This window comes from Engraulis encrasicolus, chromosome 15 (assembly GCF_034702125.1).
Source record: "Engraulis encrasicolus isolate BLACKSEA-1 chromosome 15, IST_EnEncr_1.0, whole genome shotgun sequence".
NCBI classification, from domain to species: domain Eukaryota; kingdom Metazoa; phylum Chordata; class Actinopteri; order Clupeiformes; family Engraulidae; genus Engraulis; species Engraulis encrasicolus.
This window is the reverse complement of record NC_085871.1, coordinates 51,992,198-52,001,780: the sequence shown is the minus strand read 5'-3', so window position 1 is coordinate 52,001,780 and position 9,583 is coordinate 51,992,198. Positions and strand designations below refer to the sequence as shown.

The window sequence follows — 9,583 nt, the reverse complement described above, 5'->3', positions numbered from 1 at the left end:
CAGTATCAATATTAAGAAATGAATGTCACACCACTCACCAATATATTTCGTGATCCACAAACAAATGTAATAACATTCGCAAATATAATTCATACATTTCATGATCCACAAACAAATGTAACAACATTCACAAATATAATTCATGATGCACAAATGAATGTAACCCCATTCACAAATGCCAGCGCAGTTCTATTAATTTGCAAACCGGTCTACATATATTCGCAAACCCTATACATATTTGTGACTTCCATTGTATTTGTGTGTGGATTTTTGAGACTGTCCTGACGGTATATGACACACAAATGTGCTCAGCCAATCACATCAGCCGGCGTTCGAGCGTAAGGTTGAAGACATTGCGCTTCTATTACGCAGAGAAGGCTACTAGTGCGAAGCCACCATAGATCTTTATACACCGATCAGAGGAAATAACCGGAAGTAGAGCCATTACTGAAGTGCTCCCTGACGTAAACTCGTAATTGAAGCGTATGAAGTTCCTGACTTTCACATCATCTTTGTACAAATATGTCTGGATCTGGACTAACGTGTGCCGTAATCGGATGTCACAATAACAGCAGAACGCTAAAAATGGGGAAAAAGAGCGTATGTGCGCTTCATAGTCCACAGTTTAAAGAGGATTGTCCTTGTTGTGTGCCCTACGGTGTAAACCGCTTCCCCGGCCGTGCTGAGGATGAAGACATTCGCAAGATATGGATTAAAAACGTACACCGAAAGGACTTTGCCCCCAAACAAGTATTCAATGGTATGTATTTTTATTTCTAGGTGGTTAGTGTAGTTAAGTAGGCCTATTGTAAGCCAGTGTCTATGTAACATAAACTGGTGGCAACAATTATTTAGCTTGGCTAGCTAACGCTAGTTACGATTATTTAGCATTCTTTCATTAATACCTAAGTTTCCCCAGGAGTGGGAAGAGCACCATGAGCCCCATGGTTATCTGTTCTGTGTGTCATGGTACATTTGTGTGCTTATTTTCGATTATTTGTGTACGTGTGTGCCCTTTGAAATGAAAATGTGACCCTGGCAACTTAGCTAATTCTTTTGTTATGCTAGCGGAGTTTTGGCAAGGCTAGCCAGGTTACACTGACTTTAATAAGAAGTCAGGCTAGGTTTTGGTAGCACCATGAGCCCCATGGTTATCTGTGCTGTGTGCCATGGTACATTTGTGTGATTATTTACGATTATTTGTGTATGTGTGCCCTTTGAAATGGAAATGTGACCCTGGCAATTTAGCTAATTCTTTTGTTATGCTAGCGGAGTTTTGGCAAAGCTAGCCAGGTCGTGTGACTGACTTCAATAAGTCAGGCTAGGTTTTGGTAGCTTTTGTTTTGTCCATAACCTAGCCCAATTTTATTTTCATCTCTTAAATCGACCACCATGTCTGTATTTGTAATAATGTTTGGCATTTTATTGGAAATAAAGTGGCGGGGACAAGCTAGGTTAATCTCAAAAGTGGTAGTGTCTGTGAGAATGACTGCAGCCATGGCAAAGATAATTTTCTGTTTCATGTGTAACAGTCAATTATATTTTTTATCGCATCTTATCCCACCCTCCTTAGGTGTGTGGAGTACACTTCCCTGACGGCAGACCAACGCAGGAACACCCATATCCCATAATATGGGATATGAATATAGTGTAAGTTTACATGTATTTAACAAATAACTTCAGTGCTTTTTTCTTAATTACCTTAACCATATGTTGTTAAAGTACTTTTGGAGCGATTTGCCTCCAGACGTTAGACTCTCTCCCATCTGCCACTACTTTTTAATCTAGGCTAAAAAAAAATTAACTTAGTTCTTGACTCTTAGTTGTTATGCTTTCTCTCCTTAAGGCACTGCTTTTATGTAACTAAATTGCCTTTCAACACTTGTGTCTTATTATTCCATGCAAGAGTCTACATCTGCTAATTGTAATATAATGCAATGTGAAGTGACATTTAAAGTGTTCTGTAGGACAGTGGCGTTGTAATTAACTGTTTTAAAAGCTGTTGGTGTTTTTTGTTCCTTCTCATATTTATTCTCAGAAAGCACCATCATGTGGAAGACCACCCACAAAGAGGAGATGTCTCCAGCCCCCAACAGAGAGACCATGTGATGAGCCTCCTGTGACAAATTCTGATACCGAAGTAGGGCATAGCTTGGAGGATAGTCTGTCTCCACACCAATGTGATGTTGGCACTCAGTGGCCAGAGCGTAGTGATCATGATTATTGTTCGATGAAGTCAACAAAAGATGCAAGCACACAAACAGATCCTACACCATCACTGTCAGCTCATGACATGGATGATAAAGTGTCAAAATTTTACATTGGACTAGACATCATCAGCTTTTGGCAACTTTTGAACACCATCATTGGCTTTCTTCCACAGTCGAAGACGTTCAAATTAACAGTCCATGAACAGCTACTGCTGGTCCTAATGAGGCTTCGGCTTGGCTTAATGTTCACAGATTTGGGATCAGCAGAACTACAGCCTGTGATATGTTCGCAATGTGGAGAGCAACACTTTCCCAAGGGAAAATCTTTTTTTTGGCTCCCTCGAGACACTCTGAATAGAGTAAGACCCTCAAGTTTTCTTGAACACTATCCCAATGCAACATGCATCATAGATTGCACTGAAATATTTGTCCAAAGACCGAAGAACTTGGGGGAAAAGAGCAAAAACATACAGCAACTATAAGCATCACAACACCTACAAAGTCCTCTATTGCATAGCCCCCCAATGGTTTTGTGATGTATTGTGTCAAAACTGTTTGGTGCCAGAGCTAGTGACATTTTTATCACAAAAAACTGTGGATTTCTGTCACATTTGATTTTTGGTGATCAGATTTTGACAGACCGGGGATTCACAATTGGAGATGTTCTTCCTCCAGGAGTGACATTGGCTATTCCAGCACTTACACGTGGATGTACACAACTATCAGAACATGAAGTCACAAGAACCCGCCGTCTCGCCAATGTCCGAATTCATGTTGAACGTGCAATAAGAAGGTTAAAATGCTTCAAAATTTTGAGTAATGTAATTCCAGGTTGTTTAAAACATGTTGATGACATTTTGACTATTTGTGCAGGCCTGTGTAACCTTCTTGAAATCTTACAAACATGTTTGGCATACACTACACTTGTCCCTGTCTGTAGGCCTACATGTCAGCATCATCTTCCAACTTGTCAGCGATAATATGCCCAAGATATTTTGTACTGCTTGACACACAGTGATTGCCCTGACAGGTAAAACGTTGGAAAGACTTCCTGAACACAACACTTTTTTTGCATTGTACTGTATTTTTTTGCATTGTACTGTAGGCCTACATCAAACTCAACCCCAGAGCACACATTCAGAAGTTGCTGAAACTCAACAGTGCCGGGGGACATGGGCCTAATAACCAGATCATCAAATGGTTGAAAACGGTGCATGTGTTTTATTGTCTGTGTCTAAATCTCGTCATACATCCAGTGTGTTTTGTTTTTTTAACAGACGTGTTTTCACAATGACACTCTGAGAATTTACTTTTGAACAAAGTGTCTTGTGTATAAAATGGTGTGCAGACAGCCGGAGTGTGTGAGTGCATCCCAATATGTGTCCTTGCCTCCTCCACTTGTGCTTGTCTCCTCGTCCCGCCTCCTGGCCCCTCCTCCGTGGAGAAAACGATAAAGTTTCCCAGCTGTCAGCCTCGCCACAACAACTTTTGAGGGACTGTTTTTCATTCACCATCCCAATTGCAAATGAGAAAAAGACTTTACAATTGAGCTTTTCCAAGATATTGAAATATAATGCTGTTGTCAGTGATGTCATCATGACGAGAAGCAAGTGGAGGAGGCAAGTGGAGGAGGCAAGGTCACATATTGGGATGCACCCTGTGTGTTGCGTAAAGGAGCAAGTGCTTTGCAAAGATACCAGCTGAAAGTGTAATGCTTGACTTTTGATTAAGGTAAAGCAGCATGTGTTTAAGTTATAGTACCAACAACTGAACAATATGCTACTTTGGTTTAAGCATCGGCCTATTGTGTTTAAGCAGTAGCCTAGGCAAAAACTGTAACAAAGTAAAAACAAAACAAAGAAAATATAACTGGCGAATGAATTAAGAACCTGAATTTTCACCAGCATTTGACCGGTTGTTAATTTAAAACAGGCATGCATATATATCTATATCTATCTTTAGAAAATAGGCCTACGTTAACAACAGGGAATCTTTATCTTTTCAGGTCAAGGTGGCCTAAGGTGCTGGGGGAAACTCTCTCTCTAGGCTAGGCCTAATCAGAAAGCAAGGTGTGTGTGTGTGTGTGTTTTTTTTTTAAACCTGTCATTAAAGGGACACTGCAAGATTTATAGTTGTTTATTTCCAGAATTCATGCTACTCATTCACTAATGTTACATTTTTCATGAATATTTACCACCACCATCAAATTCTAAGTATTCATTATGACTGGAAAAATTGCACTTTTCATACATACAAAGGGGGATCTCCTCCATCATGGTCTGCCATTTTGAATTTCCAGAAATAGCCATTTTTAGCTGCAAAAATGACTGTACTTGGGCCATAACAGAAAATCTGAGTTTATTATTTAGTAAACTTTCATGAAATATACTTTCATCAAATTTGGCAATAGGCAACCCAGTTACAATGAGCAGTATAGTTGCAGTACCCTTTTTGATGAGTGGAGGTGCAAAACGCACACCAGAAACAGAGGTGCTGGCAACCAGAAAAAGCAATTGTAGAAGGAGAGAGGTGCCGCACACTCACAAGTTAAATAAACAGTTTTTTAATGTGACACACCCTTTTTGACCATTTCCTGCAGTGTCCCTCTAACTGATAAAATAAAGCCTTGTTGGCCTCAACATGTCATTAATTTCACCATGTAAATTGTGCCTTGCAAGAACTGATATTTTGAGGCAGTGTTAAGACAGTGGGTTGCACCAGCTGATTGCTTAGGCTACTTAACCACAGCCCTTTTAGAAGACATCACCTCCCGTCCTCTCCTTGTGGTAGCGTCTCCAGCAATAAGTAAGGATTTGGCGCCCCTTAGTGGCAAGCTGTGCACCCAGCGATGAACAAACAGACTGCAAAACTCAGACAATCGCATATTATGTGGCAGAGGTAATGATAAAATGATGTCTGGTATAGTCAGGAGGTAAGTTAATGAAAAAAGCCAGTATAACATTTCCCAATCAATATATGGGGGATAATGATTAATTAAATTGAATGTGTGACAGTGGCACCAGCTCTCTGTTAAGACTGGACACCACAGGTCAGCTCCTGTGTCTATTCCACAACACACTACAGCAAGATTTTACATTACATTACATTTCACTTAGCTGACGCTTTCATTTGTTCAAAGCGACTTACAACTATTATTTTTCAGGATATTGGTTACAGTCCCTGGAGCAATGTGGGGTTAGGTGCCTTGCTCAAGGGCACTTCAGCCATGGATGGAGGTGTAGGGAGAGGTCGTGGGGGATTCGAACCGGCAACCCCTAGATTGAAAGACCAACTCTCTAACCACTAGGCCATGGCTGCCCAGATTTCTCACAAAGAGCTGCATTGAAATGACATTAAGAACATTAGTAATTAATAACAAGTTGCCTAGTAAAAAACACACCAGCAAGAGTCATTTAGTGTATTGAGCACAAGTAGCTAGGTTGTTTTTCAGTTCAGCACATATAAAAAACACCATCGAGTAAGCACACAGTATTGAACTATATTACATTCACTATCTGTATGCATTTTAATAACTGTGTAAATAAACAATTCAAAACCGCTAAGGTTAATTCATTTTCCTTTAGCACTTAAGCCTACAGTATACAGTATGTCATACCTTTGTCAGGTGCACTGATTCTCATTGATATGATGATTAGATAAAACTTTATTGTCTGTTACAACCATGAAACAGAAAATTGTCTTTGGCGTGACTTCAGTGATTCTCACAGACATTAGACAAGGCTTGACCAAAAAAAAAAAAAAAAAAAGACGACCACACAATACATTCATGCTGCAGCTGGACAGTTCATATCTTGTTCAGTATGGTCACAGCTGAGGGGATGAAGGATTTCTTGAAAGATGATTGATATATACATATAACTGAACCAAGTGTTTCTGCACCGTATTGAACAATAATCCTCTCAACATTAATCCAAGTCTCTCTGTTGGGGGCTGGAGACATCTCCTCTTCGGGGGTGGTCTTCCACATGATAGTGCTTTCTGAGAATAAATATAAGAAGGAACAAAAAACACCAACAGCTTTTAAAACAGTTAATTACAACGCCACTGTCCTACAGAACACTTTAAATCTCACTTCACATTGCCTTATATTACAATTAGCAGATGTAGACTCTTGCATGGAATAATAAGACACAAGTGTTGAAAGGCAATTTAGGTACATAAAAGCAGTGCCTAAAGGAGAGAAAGCATAACAACTAAGAGTCAAGAACTAAGTTAAGAAAATGTGTGTGTGTTTTCTTTTTAAGCCTAGATTAAAAAGTAGTGGCAGATGGGAGAGTCTCTAACGTCTGGAGGCAAATCGCTCCAAAAGTACTTTAACAACATATGAAGAGTTCAGATGCAAAACCCCCTAACTCCATTTCTGAAGACCTGTACGTCTATATTTTTAGAGAACCCTGTTGTTGGTTTGGTTTACATTCATGTACTTGATAATACATATAAAAAGTTATATTACATAAATACAATTTAAAAAATATGCAATTTTGATAGCTTTGTATTAAATAAAAATGAATTAAGATTATTTTCAAAGGCACTTAGGGGGTTTTGCATCTGAACTCTTCATATGGTTAAGGTAATTACGAAAAAAAGCACTAAGTTATTTGTTATATACATGTAAACTTACACTATATTCATATCCCATATTAAATATGGGATATGGGTGTTCCTGCGTTGGTCTGCCGTCAGGGAAGTATACTCCACACACCTAAGGAGGGTGGGAATAAGATGAGATAAAAACAAATATGCTTGACTGTTACACATGAAACAGAAAATTATCTTTGCCATGGCTGCAGTCATTCTCACAGACATTAGACAAAATACAGGACAAAGCAAGACATGTACACTGAGGTTGGATAGCGAAAATTATCTTTTGTTGAGGAAGGGTTACAGACATGGGTGTAATTTTCAGTCTGGGTGTTGGGGGACATGTCCATAGGCCTACCACTTTTGAGATTAACCTAGCTTGTCCCCGCCACTTTATTTCCAATAAAATGCCAAACATTATTACAAATACAGACATGGTGGTCGATTTAAGAGATGAAAATAAAATTGGGCTAGGTTATGGACAAAACAAAAGCTACCAAAACCTAGCCTGACTTATTGAAGTCAGTCACACGACCTGGCTAGCTTTGCCAAAACTCCGCTAGCATAACAAAAGAATTAGCTAAATTGCCAGGGTCACATTTCCATTTCAAAGGGCACACATACACAAATAATCGTAAATAATCACACAAATGTACCATGGCACACAGCACAGATAACCATGGGGCTCATGGTGCTACCAAAACCTAGCCTGACTTCTTATTAAAGTCAGTGTAACCTGGCTAGCCTTGCCAAAACTCCGCTAGCATAACAAAAGAATTAGCTAAGTTACCAGGGTCACATTTTCATTTCAAAGGGCACACACGTACACAAATAATCGAAAATAAGCACACAAATGTACCATGACACACAGAACAGATAACCATGGGGCTCATGGTGCTCTTCCCACTCCTGGGGAAACTTAGGTATTAATGAAAGAATGCTAAATAATCGTAACTAGCGTTAGCTAGCCAAGCTAAATAATTGTTGCCACCAGTTTATGTTACATAGACACTGGCTTACAATAGGCCTACTTAACTACACTAACCACCTAGAAATAAAAATACATACCATTGAATACTTGTTTGGGGGCAAAGTCCTTTCGGTGTACGTTTTTAATCCATATCTTGCGAATGTCTTCATCCTCAGCACGGCCGGGGAAGCGGTTTACACCGTAGGGCACACAACAAGGACAATCCTCTTTAAACTGTGGACTATGAAGCGCACATACGCTCTTTTTCCACATTTTTAGCGTTCTGCTGTTATTGTGACATCCGATTACGGCACACGTTAGTCCAGATCCAGACATATTTGTACAAAGATGATGTGAAAGTCAGGAACTTCATACGCTTCAATTACGAGTTTACGTCAGGGAGCACTTCAGTAATGGCTCTACTTCCGGTTATTTCCTCTGATCGGTGTATAAAGATCTATGGTGGCTTCGCACTAGTAGCCTTCTCTGCGTAATAGAAGCGCAATGTCTTCAACCTTACGCTCGAACGCCGGCTGATGTGATTGGCTGAGCACATTTGTGTGTCATATACCGTCAGGACAGTCTCAAAAATCCACACACAAATACAATGGAAGTCACAAATATGTATAGGGTTTGCGAATATATGTAGACCGGTTTGCAAATTAATAGAACTGCGCTGGCATTTGTGAATGGGGTTACATTCATTTGTGCATCATGAATTATATTTGTGAATGTTGTTACATTTGTTTGTGGATCATGAAATGTATGAATTATATTTGTGAATGTCATTACTTTTGTTTGTGGATCACGAAATATATTGGTGAGTGGTGTGACATTCATTTCTTAATATTGATACTGTTCTATCTCCATAGTAAGCAAACCACAAACCTGTTTCAGAGTAGGATTTTGGATTTCTGATCTAATTAATGAAGAAACTCCGCTAGCAAAGTTAACTATCGGTCACGGCAGGAGTGTTTTGACTAGCAGCTGATGGACGTGATTTTGTTAAGCTACTGAAGATATAAACGCCAAACGTTAATGTTACACATTGCTGTGGTAGCTTTGAAGATGACTACAGCCATCACGTTGTGTGATTTCGTTTTCGTCTAGCAAGTTTGAGTCAGGGCTCAAAAGATATGCGAGCTCAGCTTACCATGGTGCTGGTTACAATGCATAAGAGCCCATAACAGCTTAACAGCTGTGATGCATCGCATGACAGTTCAGAAAATAAATACTTATATTCACAATACTATGAATGGCGTTTTTTATTTATTAGGAGTGAATAACTGCTGCGATTTGCAGTCACTGCATAAATCACGTTGATATCTCAGCATTGAAAGTTTATCTGTCCGACCTAGCAACTGTAACTAAAGAGGGCGGGGCTTAGCCAAAGGCGAATTCCGTGTCCAGGAGCACGGAAAACAATTCCGTGTCCAGGAGCACGGAATTTTGGCAAAATCCGTGCTCCTGGACACAGATTTTGTGTCCTTAACATCCGTGTCCAGGAGCACGGAATTTTTGGAGATCATGTTGATTTATCAATACATATATAGGAGATCCAATAAAAACATGAACGTCTAGTATTCCTTTAACACAAGTCCATAGCCATCAGCACTATAGTATTCCTTATATACGAGCCCATAGCCATCAGCACTATAGTATTCCTTATATACGAGCCCATAGCCATCTGCACTATAGTATTCCTTATATACGAGCCCATAGCCATCAGCACTATAGTATTCCTTATATACGAGCCCATAGCCATCTGCACTATATTCCTTATATACGAGCCCATAGCCAT

At 39.6% G+C, this 9,583-nt stretch overlaps 2 long non-coding RNA genes across 2 annotated transcripts; one reads left to right on the top strand and one right to left on the bottom strand.

The window, feature by feature from the left end:
• The first annotated feature begins 599 nt into the window (after window positions 1-599).
• On the top strand, window positions 600-3,561 carry LOC134464192 (uncharacterized). The gene is made up of 3 exons (XR_010037864.1): window positions 600-760; window positions 1,574-1,650; window positions 2,039-3,561. It is a non-coding gene; the product is annotated as an uncharacterized LOC134464192 (long non-coding RNA).
• Window positions 3,562-5,613: 2,052 nt separating this feature from the next.
• On the bottom strand, window positions 5,614-8,604 carry LOC134464191 (uncharacterized). Its single transcript, XR_010037863.1, has 3 exons — window positions 7,881-8,604; window positions 6,853-6,933; window positions 5,614-6,209 (listed from the first exon to the last, which is right to left on the bottom strand). It is a non-coding gene; the product is annotated as an uncharacterized LOC134464191 (long non-coding RNA).
• Window positions 8,605-9,583: the final 979 nt, after the last annotated feature.